General features: G+C 32.3%; 1 protein-coding gene across 2 annotated transcripts in view; it reads right to left on the bottom strand.

Annotated features, from left to right (window-relative positions):
* The window catches only part of LOC119639106 (putative uncharacterized protein DDB_G0282133), a 149,502-nt gene extending 137,373 nt beyond the window's left edge, over positions 1-12,129 (bottom strand). Inside the window, exons 1-3 of one of the 2 annotated variants that reach the window (XM_038036311.1) lie at positions 12,035-12,129; positions 11,835-11,843; positions 7,727-8,075 (exon numbers count right to left, since the gene is read on the bottom strand). The gene's annotated coding sequence lies outside the window, so the exon portion shown is untranslated. Of the gene's footprint in view, positions 1-7,726; positions 8,424-11,834; positions 11,844-12,034 lie in introns of those variants that run through there. The other variant, XM_038036310.1, reaches the window with a different exon arrangement.
* Between the last annotated feature and the right edge of the window lie 2,245 nt (positions 12,130-14,374).

Raw genomic sequence — 14,374 nt, 5'->3', positions numbered from 1 at the left:
AGTGAGTCATTATTATAACTAAAAGAGAAACAAAATAACGATTATTAAATAATTTATTAAAAGAATAATACAATAGGCAGGCCAGCAATGTTATAATTGCGCATGGCAGTAAACAAGAAATGAACAAAATATATATATAAAAAAAAAAAAAAAAAAAAATAAAAATAACAAAACAAAACAATACTAATGTATAAATAAAGTTAATAATTTACGCGGTATTTGCTGGTTTTTATATCATCAAGAATGCGCACATATGCACATTTTATAGATACAAACACGCATAACAAAACGACAACAACAACAACAACAATAATAAAAAAACTTGCAAACATAATTGTTAAGCTATGTGCATAGATATGAATGCGTTGTGTACTTATAATAAACATAACATAGATAAGCAATTAAAGTTTCATAAACACACACAATTGATGGCCATTAACGCTGTTAAGAGGCAGATATATGGCCAGATGGATGGATGGATACACAAACGGAAAGACTAACTGACTGGCTGGCTTACTTGCTTCGCCTGAGTTGACTGGCTTTTGTTATTGTTAGGCAAAAGGCTTTCTGCCTTTCAGAACGAACAATAGCAACAACAATTGTCAGCTACTCATGCTCACGCTCATACTCAATGCTTTAAATATAAAACAACATACCACGTTTCTTACATTCGCATCATGATTGTTTTGTTTTGTTCTTATTAAGTTTAAATCAGCGCTTTACAACTACCTACCTACATATATAATTATTAAGATTGCTTATAGTTATGTTTAAAACTATTATTTATATTTATGTTGAATTTTTCTCAAGTTGCTATGTTTGCTTGCCTGTCGATGACGCATTTTTTCTTTTATTGCTTCTTGCACATAAAATGTCAATAATGCTGAGAACGTTATAAGAAACATAACTTAAGGGTAAGTTAGTCTCAGCTTTTTTTTTTGTATCTAACACTCGACGGCGTAACAAGTTCGTCATGTCATGTGTGACACACAAAAGCACAATGGCTTTTCGAAAATGGTAAAATCTCAAATCGTTTTCCCATTTCTTCTCTTTGCATTTCTCATTCTATCCGTTGAAATAATGACAAAAGCCAAACAATATTTAAGTAATTACTTACGATCTTCCTGGGGCAGTTGTAGTCACAATACACCTTAGGTGATAGTTCTGTCTGTTCTGTTAACTCAGCTACAAAGGGGTCTGTGCCAGAAAGTTTCCGGAAATCTGTTCTATCACCATTGCCACGATTGATGAAATTTTGAAGAACACATATAACCGGGTCTGTCAAAAAACAAAAAGCCAGCGCAACAGAAGTGACCTCTGCTCAAAGCACTTCCCTCTCTAAGTCTCCCTCTTCCCCTCTTTCTCTTTCTCTGTCATAGAACAATACCTTCAGCATACTCTTCGCCAGAAATATTCGTCCGTATCCGAAGAAACAACGCGTGACGCCAGCTCACGGTCCATCATAACCATGCAAATGCATAGGTCCTGTGCGGCTAACTGACTTTTAAATATGCTGACGGTTGTATGACATAAAGATCGATCGGGCGGCCGCAAAGCAAATTAGATAAGGCTCGCGACTGCCAAGTCGCAATGCAGTTTGATCATACTTTCGCGTAGCGATAAGCTGAGTTGCTGTTTAATTTTTCCTCCTTCGTCACTTCTTTGTGACGATCAACGTTACACCTGTAGGAAACAATCGCTGAGTGATTGGTCATCTTATAGGAAAAAATGCATAGCGGTTTTAAAACACAACTTTTATTGAGGGCAGCTTAGTGGTCACGGAAGGAAAGATACCAAGTTTTGTCGGGGCAGAGTAATGTCAACTTGGAAGTGATGACGGTCAGCCTATGAAAACGATTGCCTTGCATAAGCGAGTAGGTTATTACCAAATTTCAATTCCATGTGGAACTTGAGTGAACCAGAAGAGTTAATAATCAATAATTGGCTGATTAGTCCGCCTTGTCACTACAAGTGGACGTTATTTGTTCAATATAGTCTCCGCAAGAGCATACACTTCTCTTATAAATAATTTTCGATTCGATTAGTGTAGAGAGTCGTGAGAAATTCGATTCAAACTTGGCGCAAATGCTCGCTGTGTCAATTATTATAAATTTATGCTTTTGATCTCATCGTTCGGTCATCTACACCGTCGCTATTATGTGCTAACGATGTGTTTTGTTTTCAATAATTTCAAAAATTATTATCATTTTTATTTATTTGATTTTCTTTGTCATATAATTTTATTTCCAAGTCATGACTGAACACTTAAAAAATTGTTTTTAAATCAGTGTTTGTTCGTTTATGAAAACTTTAGTTCGTTATGTCAATAAAATTCAATGATTAATGTCATTTAATTAGAAACTTAGATCACATATCGTACGGATGACGTGGTTAACGTTATTTCACTTACATGCATTATTTCTCAAATGTCAAAGTTGCACACATGTGTATGATAGTGTAATAAACGAAATTTCATTTATATTCAATATCGTTAATATATTAATTTATATCATATCGTTAATACATTATTATTATTCATTATTATTATTATTTTTTTGTTTTTTTTTATTTATACATTATTTTTGAGTACCTTTTTTTTTTTTAATTGTTTAAAGCAAGTCGTAAACGTTATTACTCGTTTCTTTGTTTTTTTTTTCTATTTTTGTTTCTTTCAAGAAAAAACATTACAAAAATATTAGGTGCAAATTTTCTCATAAATATTAGCATTATAGTTGTGTATATTAATTTATTGGCAAGCTGCTGGCCTTTGGTTCATCAGTACGAAAACAATTGTTTTGCTTAAGAATTTTTTTATTTTATTACAATGAACCGTTACGCAGAGATGGTAACACTCGTCCAATTGCGATGCTAAATGACTGGCCAGACTCTGTCTGGTATGGAAGTAAAAGAGATGCGTGATCAGGTTCACAAAACACTCGGATCATTTTTTTCTCGACCACAGACCCATGGATTCTCGAGCTCTGATATTGTGCCTGGGTTTCCGCGCTTATCTCCCCTACAGATCTATTATGAGGTTACTATCTTTAGAAGATGGTCGTTTGTCCAAAGTACTACAAGCCTAAATGGCGGAAATTACTTAAACGACGTTAATATATATTGAAATCTATTCTCACTATAAAGCAAGATTTCACGAGGCATAAGAAATTCGTTTCGACTGCGCTTATTCAACAAAACGTTGAAAACGAGGAGGGACAGACACAAATAGCTATTAACACTTTGCCCAAAAAGAAAAAAAGAAAGAAAAAAAACTTTTCCAATAATTTTGCAATTAATTGAAATTAGTTAACAATAACATTCGAAATATGTTAAAATAAACATATAATCAACACTGGGCCGAAATTTTTGTAACCAAAACCGGCAAAGGATTTCTTGTAAAAACTTCAACGCTATAAATAAGAGGAGATCGTAAAAATCGTGAAAAAATTAAAAAACGTAGATAAAAATTTAAAAACTATTATTGACGTAGTTATTATTATTGTTATTATTATTATTAATAGCATTTTGGTTTTTTGTTTTTTGTATTTTGTTTTTTTTTTTTGGTTTTTTTTTTAGCTAAGAAAAAGAAGCAGCTATTAATAGTACTTTTTTGTGTAGTAAAACATGAGCTTTTATTTGTCTATTTTATTTTCTTCACAAGACTCGCAAGATGTTTCTGAAGTTAATGCATCATCGTAATGAATAAAGAAAGGAAGACGCGTCAAGTCAAAAGCATTAAAACTAAAATATTTGTAATAATAAAAATAAAGAATTAATTGCGCCAACGTCACGAAAATCTTCTAAACTTTGAAAATATTAAAAATGCATTAATACATTTTATAAAAGACAATTCGATAATATTTTAATCACTTCTTCTTTTTTTTTTTTTTTCTTGTTTTCTTTGTTTTCTTGTTATTATGTTGTCTGTTTCAGACAAACGTAGGCAGTCGTAAAATGTACAACAACTTAATCCAATGGATGAGAGCAAATCTTCCGAACGCATACACACAGAATAAAATTTATATTCGATCTTGCTAGACATTGGTGTTTTGGCATCTAGCTATAGCGACAGTGATCGATGAAGGCAACAAAGGTATAAAAAAATCTAAAACATCTTCAAATTTTGTTTTCTTAAATGCATTCCGTATAATATTTCTCTCGATTGAATTTTTTTCTTGAATTAATTTAAAGAAATACAAATAAAACCACTATAGTGGCCCATAGTCCACCAATACGTGCTGTACTCCTTTTAACTTAAAGTAACTTTTCACAATAAGGCGCTGTGTACGAGAAGGGGTCCAGGAGGTTGTCTGATCCAAACCAACAGACAGACAAGCTTAAATCGAGTCAGAAAGTGACTGATCCGTGAAATAAAAAGTGAATCTATCTGAAATCCTTCTTGGTGTTGCATACATCAGCATAAATTTAATATGCTCTTGCACCGTAGGAGGAATACGGTAGAATTAAATAAAAATTAATTTCAATTTGAAAAATTTGCAAATTACTTGTGATATCGCGACAACACGAACTGCAATCCGTCCCTCCATACATATTTGCCCTAGTTTTTCCCTTTAAACTTGTACGCCTGGTTTATAGCTACAACCCTTTACCATTTTATAGAGCTGTGAGGCACTTTTGACTTCAAACATTTTCTCTGCATTGTCCTCCTGTAATAACACCTTTTCTTTTTCTTATCACATATTTCGTTTGCTACGAAAAATTGTCCTCGTATCCCCAGCAGTATTAAGCTGTTGCTCCAAGTTCCACTTGGCAATCTATGCACGTATGCCTTTCATTATACAAAGCTTTACTGCAAATACATCGCTCGATAATTCTCAGAGCCTGCAGATAGAACTTGTCTCTAACAAATATTCTATCATGTTATTTTTAGAAACAACACCAACCCCCAAACAACTTCAAGCATACGTGATAGAATTTGATAACATTCCGATAATTTGTTTAGGAGCTACAGGATGTTTGCTACTTTACTATGACTCTACTTTTGTTATTCCTAAAGAAAGGAAAAGGTGCAAATTTTTATACGGAAAAATATCGTTTAAAGTCAACGCTTGCTTGAAACATGTTAGTGTAACTCTTGCTTCTATTGACATAGTTCTACTGATTTCGAACGCAACATACATTTAAATGAGAAAAGTTACAACGGAAAACATCAAAGCGGCTTTGAAAATCTTTCACGTGAAATAGCTGGAGACGTCTTCAGGACATGCTAAAGGTATCAAACAGTCGATGTATAGGGTCCTTTGCATGGAGCTATTTTTGAAATGAGCAACGTGTGTACTGAAAATGAAACACATGCCACCTTGCCGCAAGTCGATGCCTGCGATGGTAATGTAATTGCAATGGATTAACGATCGAATTGCTGGGACATCCACTGTATTTTTCAGGTAAGGCTTTTAAAGACGGATGCTCCCAACTGACAAGCATATTTCGGTTCATAGAAAATCTTTCGAATTGTCATAGAAGCTTGCAAAGAGCAGAAGCAATGCTCCAGGGATTAATGATCGGTCTATTGCATAAAATGAACTCTACTCATTGGGTAACTAATGATTTGTGTCACTTTCAATATGAATTCTTTCCAGCGAAGAAATCCTAGCCCGATTAATTATGCTAATCGCGACCGGCACGACTTAAAGGCGCTTACACCCTCATATCTTTAACAAGTTTATTACATTTTGCCAAATCTTATATCTGGTAAATTTGTTATTTTTTTTTTTTATCAGACAAGTAACGGTTCTTTTAATAACAATTTCTTCTCTTCAAAAAAATTTAAAGCTTGAATACTCAGAGCTTTATTGTAGCAATTGAAATGCATTTCTCTTTCGGCCTATTTTTCTTCTGTTTTTTTTTTTTTTTTCATATTTTGTTTAATTAAAAAATCTTTCGTTCAAACAGTTAGACGATTTTGACTACTTAGCAATTTCTTAATTTCTTTTCAGTTGTGATGTGAATTAAATCTTGACACAAATTAATCTCATAAATTTTATGTAGAAAATAAACACAAAATTTCCCCCTTTCTTCAGGTAACAACCGATGAGCGTTTTAAAAATTTATGAAAAGTGTGAAATAACTTAAGTAAAACTAATTGAAATTATCTTTTAAATACAAGAAGTCAAATTATTAATATATGTATATACGTATGTATGTATGTATGTATGTACTGTAGAAAAAATGGCACAAAGCCATCGTCCCTTGAATGGCAAGCAGCATGATTTACTCATTTTCGATTTTGAATTATTTTTTCAATTTATGCATCTACAACGAATCGCAAAGCCATTTTATTTACCGCTAATATCTCAATTATTAAAACTATGGGAAACATTCATGAGTTTTCTTTCATTCTCTTCAGTATACTGATGTTTTTATTTGCATAACGAAAAAGAAAAAAGGAAAAGTACAGGTTTTCATCATCCGAAAAAACGAAACGGTTGACTAATATAACAGTTTTTTTTAACTATGATTTTACAATGGTGCGAATTGATTACGAATATCACTGTACATTGCCGCCTATTTTTATATCCACTCTTGAAGGAGTGCACATATACAACATGTCCTTACGCATGCCACTTTCAGGCAGAAATGCGCTTCAAAGATGACATGAAATATGTGCGCAATCTTCATCACCTTAAGTTTCAAAATCAACTTGGCCATGTCCGTCCGCCCGTCCGTCCGTTCCTTTCTTGTTGAATTAAAGAATTGAAATCGTTCTCATGTTGATATTAATCTAAAGCTTGACGAAGTCATTGAACACAACTGTCTCGCACTGGGTGTTAAAAAATTCATAAAAGTTATGGGAAATGTTGAAGTAAAATCTTGATCATCCGAAAAGTTCAATCAATGAACTGACGCACTCACAATTTGCCAAATATTTTACAATTTTTACGTATCGGTCTAAGAAACGTTAAGTCAGAGACGAGAGAGAGAGAGAGAGAGAGAAGAAAAATATAACAACATTTTTTTTTCTTGCTCTTTATTGAATATTGTTCGCTCTTCATACTCTGTATCACTTGTGATACAATCGTGTATTCGATCTTTATACCCCACACAGTGGAACAGAGTGCGTTAAGTCTATTGAGAAGTATGCAGTGATAAAAAGCTCTTAATATATTTTCCTTTGACACATTTTTAGTTCTTAACGACTCGCCTTCGTATAGGCTAATCTGAAAAGGATCCCTGTCAGTTAGTTATCTTTATTTTTTTGATTTCTAAACTCAACTCAGTTAGTTTCCTAATCCATAATACAGCTGATATGCATGAGACATTAACTCCGAAAGGAATGCATTTTACCCTACAAGAAAGGATCGGGTTCACCTGTCTTACGCATTGCATTCAAGAGGAAGCAACGACATTTTAAAATCTTGCTTGGCTTGCTCTGAAGCTACCTTTAAAGTTACGACTCCTCATCGAGAATATATTTTTTTTGTTTTTTTTTTTTTTTTGAGTTGCAAACACAAAAAATGAATTTTATTAAATTACTTTTAGGGATGCAATGGTCAATAATAATAAAATAGAAATCAGTTGTCCAGCAACAAGGCTTCAATTTCGCTGAGGATATTTGATTGACATTTAGCTTTTGACTTTCAATTTTATGCTTGTTAGTTTTAATGCTGCTTAAAGAATAAAACATTAGTTACAAATTCCGTAACTAAATCCAAGATAATAAAAAGAATGTAAGACAAAAAAGATAAGAACAGTGGCAGCTCATACTTACTAATTGATTAACTTTAAAACATCATGAAATTGTTGGAATTTTTATTGAAAAATTGCTTAAGTTAAATCGTTCACTTGATGTACTTTTCTTTTTTTTTTTTTTTTTTTTTATTTTTTTCTTTTTTTATCTTTTCTTTTTTCTTTTCTTTATTCACAACCTTTTATATTCATTCGCTTATTGTATCTGCGCTAATTTACACTCACATCTACATACCCGCCAGCACTTTAATTAAATACATGTGTATACACACATATACAAATAATTAAATGATAAATTGTTGAAATAATTTTAATTGCTTAACGGCACTCATAGTACGTGTATGGATAGATGAGGTCTTACATATATAAATCTGTATATCTTGCGCACAGGAGATTTAATGAGATTTTTCGTTTTCCAAGCGTAACTTTCAACTATCAACACAATTTTCTTAGTTGTCGTTATTGTTACTTTATTGAGAGTATTTGTGTGTTATTTGTGTGCTTCAGAGATCGCTACAGCCAGCTAAGGAAAGCAATTCAGTTACTTGAACTCCTTCGCTTCGATTCTATTTGTCGTAATAATGTTCCTACAAGCTTACGCGATAAGTAACGATATCATGTATAAAATGTTGAATTTAATCACGCACACATACACTTCTATCCGCAATTAAAGTAAATTAATTATGAAATCGTTACACAAAGTAAACCAAAAATGTAACAAAAACACATTGATTGAACAAATTGATTTTTCAAAGCATCTTTAGAGGTTAAATTCTTTTTAAATAAAATTGCAAAAAAAATAAACAAAAACAAAAACAAACATCATATATATAAACTCTCTTAACCGCTCGTCCGTACAAAAAATAAATAATTTTGAATGATGTAAGCGACAATAATAAAATAATGTTTAACTAGTGGCCGTTCTCTGAGTAATATCACCGAGAGCTCAACAGTCACACGACATTTTTTTTTTTTTGCACTTGATTTGCAGAACTTGAAACTAATGTCGGAGCGTTTTTCTATGGCTAGAAGTAACAACAAAATTGATACAAAAAATCAAAGCAACTATGACAAAAACACGCACACACATCGTTTTGTTTTTTTGTTCAGTGATCGATCACAACACCACAACATGCCCCTAAATATAAAATCGAGATTAACGCTCAACCAGCACTGAGTAGGTTGAAGTGAATTTCTTGGGTTTAAACTGATTATAAGATATCTTAGCTATCATTGCTATCTTGTAGAAATTATTTATTTATTAAGTCTTAGGCGCTTTAACAAAACTTGCAAAATTAGTAGTTTTTAGAGAAATTACGTAAAGCATTTTACTGTTAACGCTTTAAGCCATTTAAGAAGCGACATTAAATAAGAAATCTGTTCGCGCTCGAAATGTTTTTAATAAATAATTATTTATTTATTTATTTTTTTAACTTTTATCATTTATTTATTTACAAATATTTCGCTGATAACGAGATTGCAAGATTGTGACTTAAAAAAACCAACTTGCGCAGACATTAAAATTTAGCTCTAGCTTAGAGTCCGTATTTTTAGCTTGGCTAATAAGTTTTATACTAAAGCTCACTCAGTGAATACTGAAATGCGACTGAGTCGGAGTTCAATAGAAAATTGAAAGCAGCTTTTAATTGAGAATGTAACGCGACCGCTTCAATCAAACACCAAATCATTCTAATGTGATTAGTTTCGATAACTAATCAAATTTGGATATTGAGTTAAAGACTTGATGACACGTTATTTTTATGGCTTTAGCGATTTCCAGGGGTATCCTAAAATCCAAACGTATAAAAAATCAACATTTCGATCGCGCGAACGTGTTCCTCTAATTTTATTAAACTTAACAACCACTCACTCCTATCCGTTTTTGTTCTTTCTTTTTATTATTATAGTTATTACAAGTCATTTAGACGAAAGAAATAAATTTCAAGTTTAACAATAGCATGAGCATTAGCAGCGAAGACCACACGGCTCTTGTTTTTATTAAATTTTCTTTAGAACTTTTCCTAAAGCGAAGGAAGATCTTGGGTTAAGATTAGGAACCTTTGGTCAAAGTTGATTCCAAAATGAATGCAAAAGTCTGAGACGTCCTATAAGCTAATTTCCAATCAGATATAATCAATCATTATTTATGGCTGATTTATGCGTTAAAGTAAATAAAAAATAATCTAAGCAGCGGGGAAGGTCAAGTACCTTCAGAAAGTTAATGCTTAAATACCAAATAAAAGACAAGAGGAAGTAGGTTTTATTAATCGGGGATTGAAAACTTACTGAAAAGGAATGGTTTGAAGGTATCTTTGGGCCTTTAGAGGTCAAAGATTGCAAAGCTGATCGAGAGAGAACTTAGACTAGACTAGCCTTTGAAATAAATATGGGCAGCTCGTCTCGCAATAAGCAGGAGAGTGCAACCAGGGCTTCACGAAATAAATAATCATTTAGCCACGAACTGAATAAACCTTTAATCACGAAATATTGTTGCTTCACTCTTTCCGCCAACTATTTATTAGCCGATTGAAAGGAAATTTGCAATCATTACCGAAAGTTCAAATCCGTTTTAACTTTGCTCTAAAAATGGTGCTAAATGAGTTCACAATAACTTAAAAGCGAAAATCATTTGAGAAACCCGTAAATAATTCATTTTATGCATTTATATCCAGAACGCACGACTGAAAGCGGGAATCAATTTGAAAGAAGAGAAAAAAAAAAACGATCAGGAGTTGATGAATCTATATAAAATTCTGTCAAATTCTGCTATGTACTACCAGATAACAACACTCATGCAATTGCTCTGAGTGATCTATGGGGTAATATTGGCCCCAAGTGCTAAGTTTGCGTTTTACGATTTATTTTTATATATATATCTCGCATTTTTCTTTAAAAACAAAAGACTTTGCTATTTTTACTACGAGTACTAAATTTGTTTATTTAATTTGGATTCAGTATACTTTGATTTTATAAGCAAATAAGAGCAAATAGAAAAAGATAATAAACAAAAAAAAAAACAAAATTTTTTTTCAAAATAAAACCATAAAAACTTTAATTAGTGAAAAGATAGCTGGAATCGATGATAAATTTGGCGAAATTTTTATTGCAAACGCCGTCGATTGTAACAAACGCGGAGTAAAACTTTCCATAAAGTACTTTCGCTTTTTCTTTTTCCATTCGGCTATTTATAGATTAATGGCTTCTCCAGTTGTTATAAAATGCTAGAAACTAATTTATTATCGAAAAGTGGCAGTGAAGTGTTTCGCTGGATTTCGATTTAACATTTGCTTTTAAATCAAATTTTGCAAATCTACAAAAACAACTATAATCAAATCATGCACACTTAACATATACATACGGCTTGGAATTGTTGACGAGAAATTTTTTGGTGAGAATTCTTTCTGCAATTAATTTGTAATTAACATAAAAGAATCTATGCAAATTTTCAAAGTTTTCTTCAAACAAAATTCGCTTAGTGCACAAGTTAAGAAGAAACGAGGGTAAAGAAAGCCATTTGTCGAGAGCCTCGATTGTTTGTCCATTATATGAGATTTTACTTTTCATTTATAATAATTTTTAAAATCTGTCTTCAGTTGCCATTTACTTAGTTTTTTAATGAAAAATTACCGATGCTGTTGTTTTTTGTGTTTTTTTTTTTTTTTGAATTAAGAAAATACTATTTTTCTAAAGCTATTCTCCTAACGAGTGTAATTTACAAGTTTGTTTTCTAAGTCTTTTGTTATAAGCAGATGAAGAAGAAAAAAAAAAATAATATTCATAACATGTTGTTTATGGTGTTGCTATTGCTTTTTCTCTATAATTTATTAACGGGACTTTTACTGCATTCTCTTGCCGTGTGCCATAGTGTTTTTATCTTTTGCATATGCAATCAAAAAAAAATTATTGGTCGCCACTATTAAACAGGAGGTGGTCCTACAATCTACAGCTTTCAGGTGAGCGTTACGTGTATGTGTTTTTTGAGAGAGTTTACAAATAAATGGAAAAATTCATTTAATTTCATTTCATTGATTTTGATAATATTTCACGTATATGCATTTATAGGTATTCGCATATTTTTGTGTAATCAATGTATACAAATGCATAAATTCACTTTCGACTGTTAAACAAACCGCATAGCACTTGGACGATGAGGAAAATTTATTATTTGTTAAAACACACACTCATAGGAATATATACATATATACATATATATATATATATATATATATATATATATAAATATGAATAAATTGGCAAATAAACAGCAAATAAAAAATAAATGCAAAAATTCCGTTTCATATGTGAAATTTTTCGTTTTAAGATTTCGTACACCGTTCAGAATGCATTTCATTTACACTATGCATGCAAGTGCATAACGAAAACGCGAAAACGTTGGTAACGTACAAACAAAAAAACAAAAAAAAAAAAGAAGAAGAAAAATATGGTAAATTGAAATTAACATTCGCACGTAATGCGCGCAACTGCAGAAAAGCAAACAGTCCCGTAAGAAAGCCGTTTAGAAACTGCAAGAGGATATGTTAACAACAAAGCACATGCGCGCATGTGCCAACCACAGGCAAACAAACAAACGAGCAGCTAAACAACTAGCCAAGTAAACAGGCAAATTCCAACGCAGTCGACTGCAATTACCGGTGCAACTGCAACGTAAACATATATATATATATATATATATATACATATAAATATAAATATATATAAAGATTGGAATTATATACAAATGCAAACCACAAATGCAATTGCAACAACCGCAGCAATGCACAACACTACGTCTGTACGGTAACGTAATCATCATGGTCATCATGATGATCATCGCTACTATCAAGCAACAACGACAACAGCTTTAGAGTAATGAAATAAAAACATCTCACAACAATAAAGCTTTAAGCTATGACTGGCTGACTCTAAAGCGCGCACACACACACACACACACAAACCTATGCGAAACGATAATAGAGACCGTACCTAAGCAAAGCGCACATAGGTAAGCAGCGAAGCCAACAATACCAACAGTATCAGTGTTCATAAAATTGCTGCTTTGCCACTTCAGCCGAAAGGCAAAAGGAAAACACACACACGCGAGCGAACAAACAGAAGAAGAAGAAGAAGAAGAAAGAAAAATGATAAATAGCAACAACCTCTCAAAGACCGACTGACCGAGTAATACAGTGCAAAGAGTACTCAAGCCATACAATAAGCACTAACAACCATATTAAACGGGGAGAAACACCAGACTTGCACGTTATTAAAAGCCGCTAAGTAAAAACAAAAATCATTGCACAAGAAAAGAAACAGAACCAGAAAGCGAGCATAAAAAACATATATCTATATAAAAAAATGAAAAGAAAAACTTCAAGTCAAATATAACTGCAATACGAGCGAACGAAAACGTACACAACAACAACAACTATGGCAAGAGAGAGAGAGAGAGAGAGAGAGAGCAGGTTTTGTTTTTTACGGACTCTATCTCAGAGAGTGCAAGCGAAGATTGGAAAAAATCGTGTTTATCGTGGATTTTTTCCATTAAGAGTCTGGCCAAGATTTACTGTTACGTGCTCTTGCTTTACGGTTTCTTTCCAATCGCTCTCAACGCACTTCCATTGCATGCATGTTTAGCTTTTTTTCACAATTTTCTGTTCATTTGTCTGCTTTTCTTTTTAGCCAATCAAAATAGTCTAAACGTTTTGGATAAGCAATTCAGTGGCGCGCCAAACATACTAACCGTATGGAAAGCGTTCTGATAAAGAGAAACTGGAAAACACTTTAAGAGAATAGCTTTCAAATTCAAACAAGTTTCGCTTCACAGTTCAACAGAAGTTTAGATCACAAAAAAAAAAAAAAAAAAACAAAGCGCTCAATTAACATTATGTTGTGCTTCATTAAAGTCTGTTATTTTACAGAACAATAAATAAATTGAAACTCAAAGATGATAAATAAACAAATAGAATGGAATGAGATAAGAATTCCGCTCTAAAGAAACATTCAGAGAGTTTCATATTAGGAGCATAAAAAAAATTGATTCAAAAGGTTCGTATTAATAGTGCTTACTGTATATGCTTTTATGTATATATGTAAAAAAATGTTGTAATTTAACCTTAGCCTTACCATGATTTTTATAGCGAATTATACCACGATGTGACTCTTAGTCATTTTTCAGAATCCTGCGAATAATTAAAATGTTATTGTTTTTGTTGTGCATTTTAAGACTCCTTTTTTTAGATTCAAGCGCGACCTTACTATACTCTTTGGACTTATAACATGAGATAATTTCAAAATTACGATCAAATTTCAAGAGTAATTCGCAGCCACCGTGTGGCAAGGTTAGGGTTGAATTAATAATTAATAATTTCTTAATATCAAAAAAAAAGTAGTAATGCTATAGTCGTGCAACACTGACCAATAGATCCCCTACACAATTTTGCTTACAATAATAGCATAACAGAAATTATGCATTGTTATATTGTTATGTATATGTGGAAATTGCATTTGATAGACGCTAGAATGTTAACGCGGTCTACATTTATCAAACTTAACTTGCCGACTTTGTCATCATAGCGTTTAGAGGAGAGCGGTCTGAAAAATACATCTTTTTGATTCAAACATTTTCAATGAGTGATTTACTAACAACAAAGTTTCATCGTACTCATCATTA

The sequence above is a fragment of the Glossina fuscipes genome, unplaced genomic scaffold (genome assembly GCF_014805625.2).
Source record: "Glossina fuscipes isolate IAEA_lab_2018 unplaced genomic scaffold, Yale_Gfus_2 112, whole genome shotgun sequence".
Lineage (NCBI taxonomy): Eukaryota > Metazoa > Arthropoda > Insecta > Diptera > Glossinidae > Glossina > Glossina fuscipes.
Note: the sequence above shows the minus strand (reverse complement) of the source record. Positions and strands in the feature narration are given on the sequence as shown.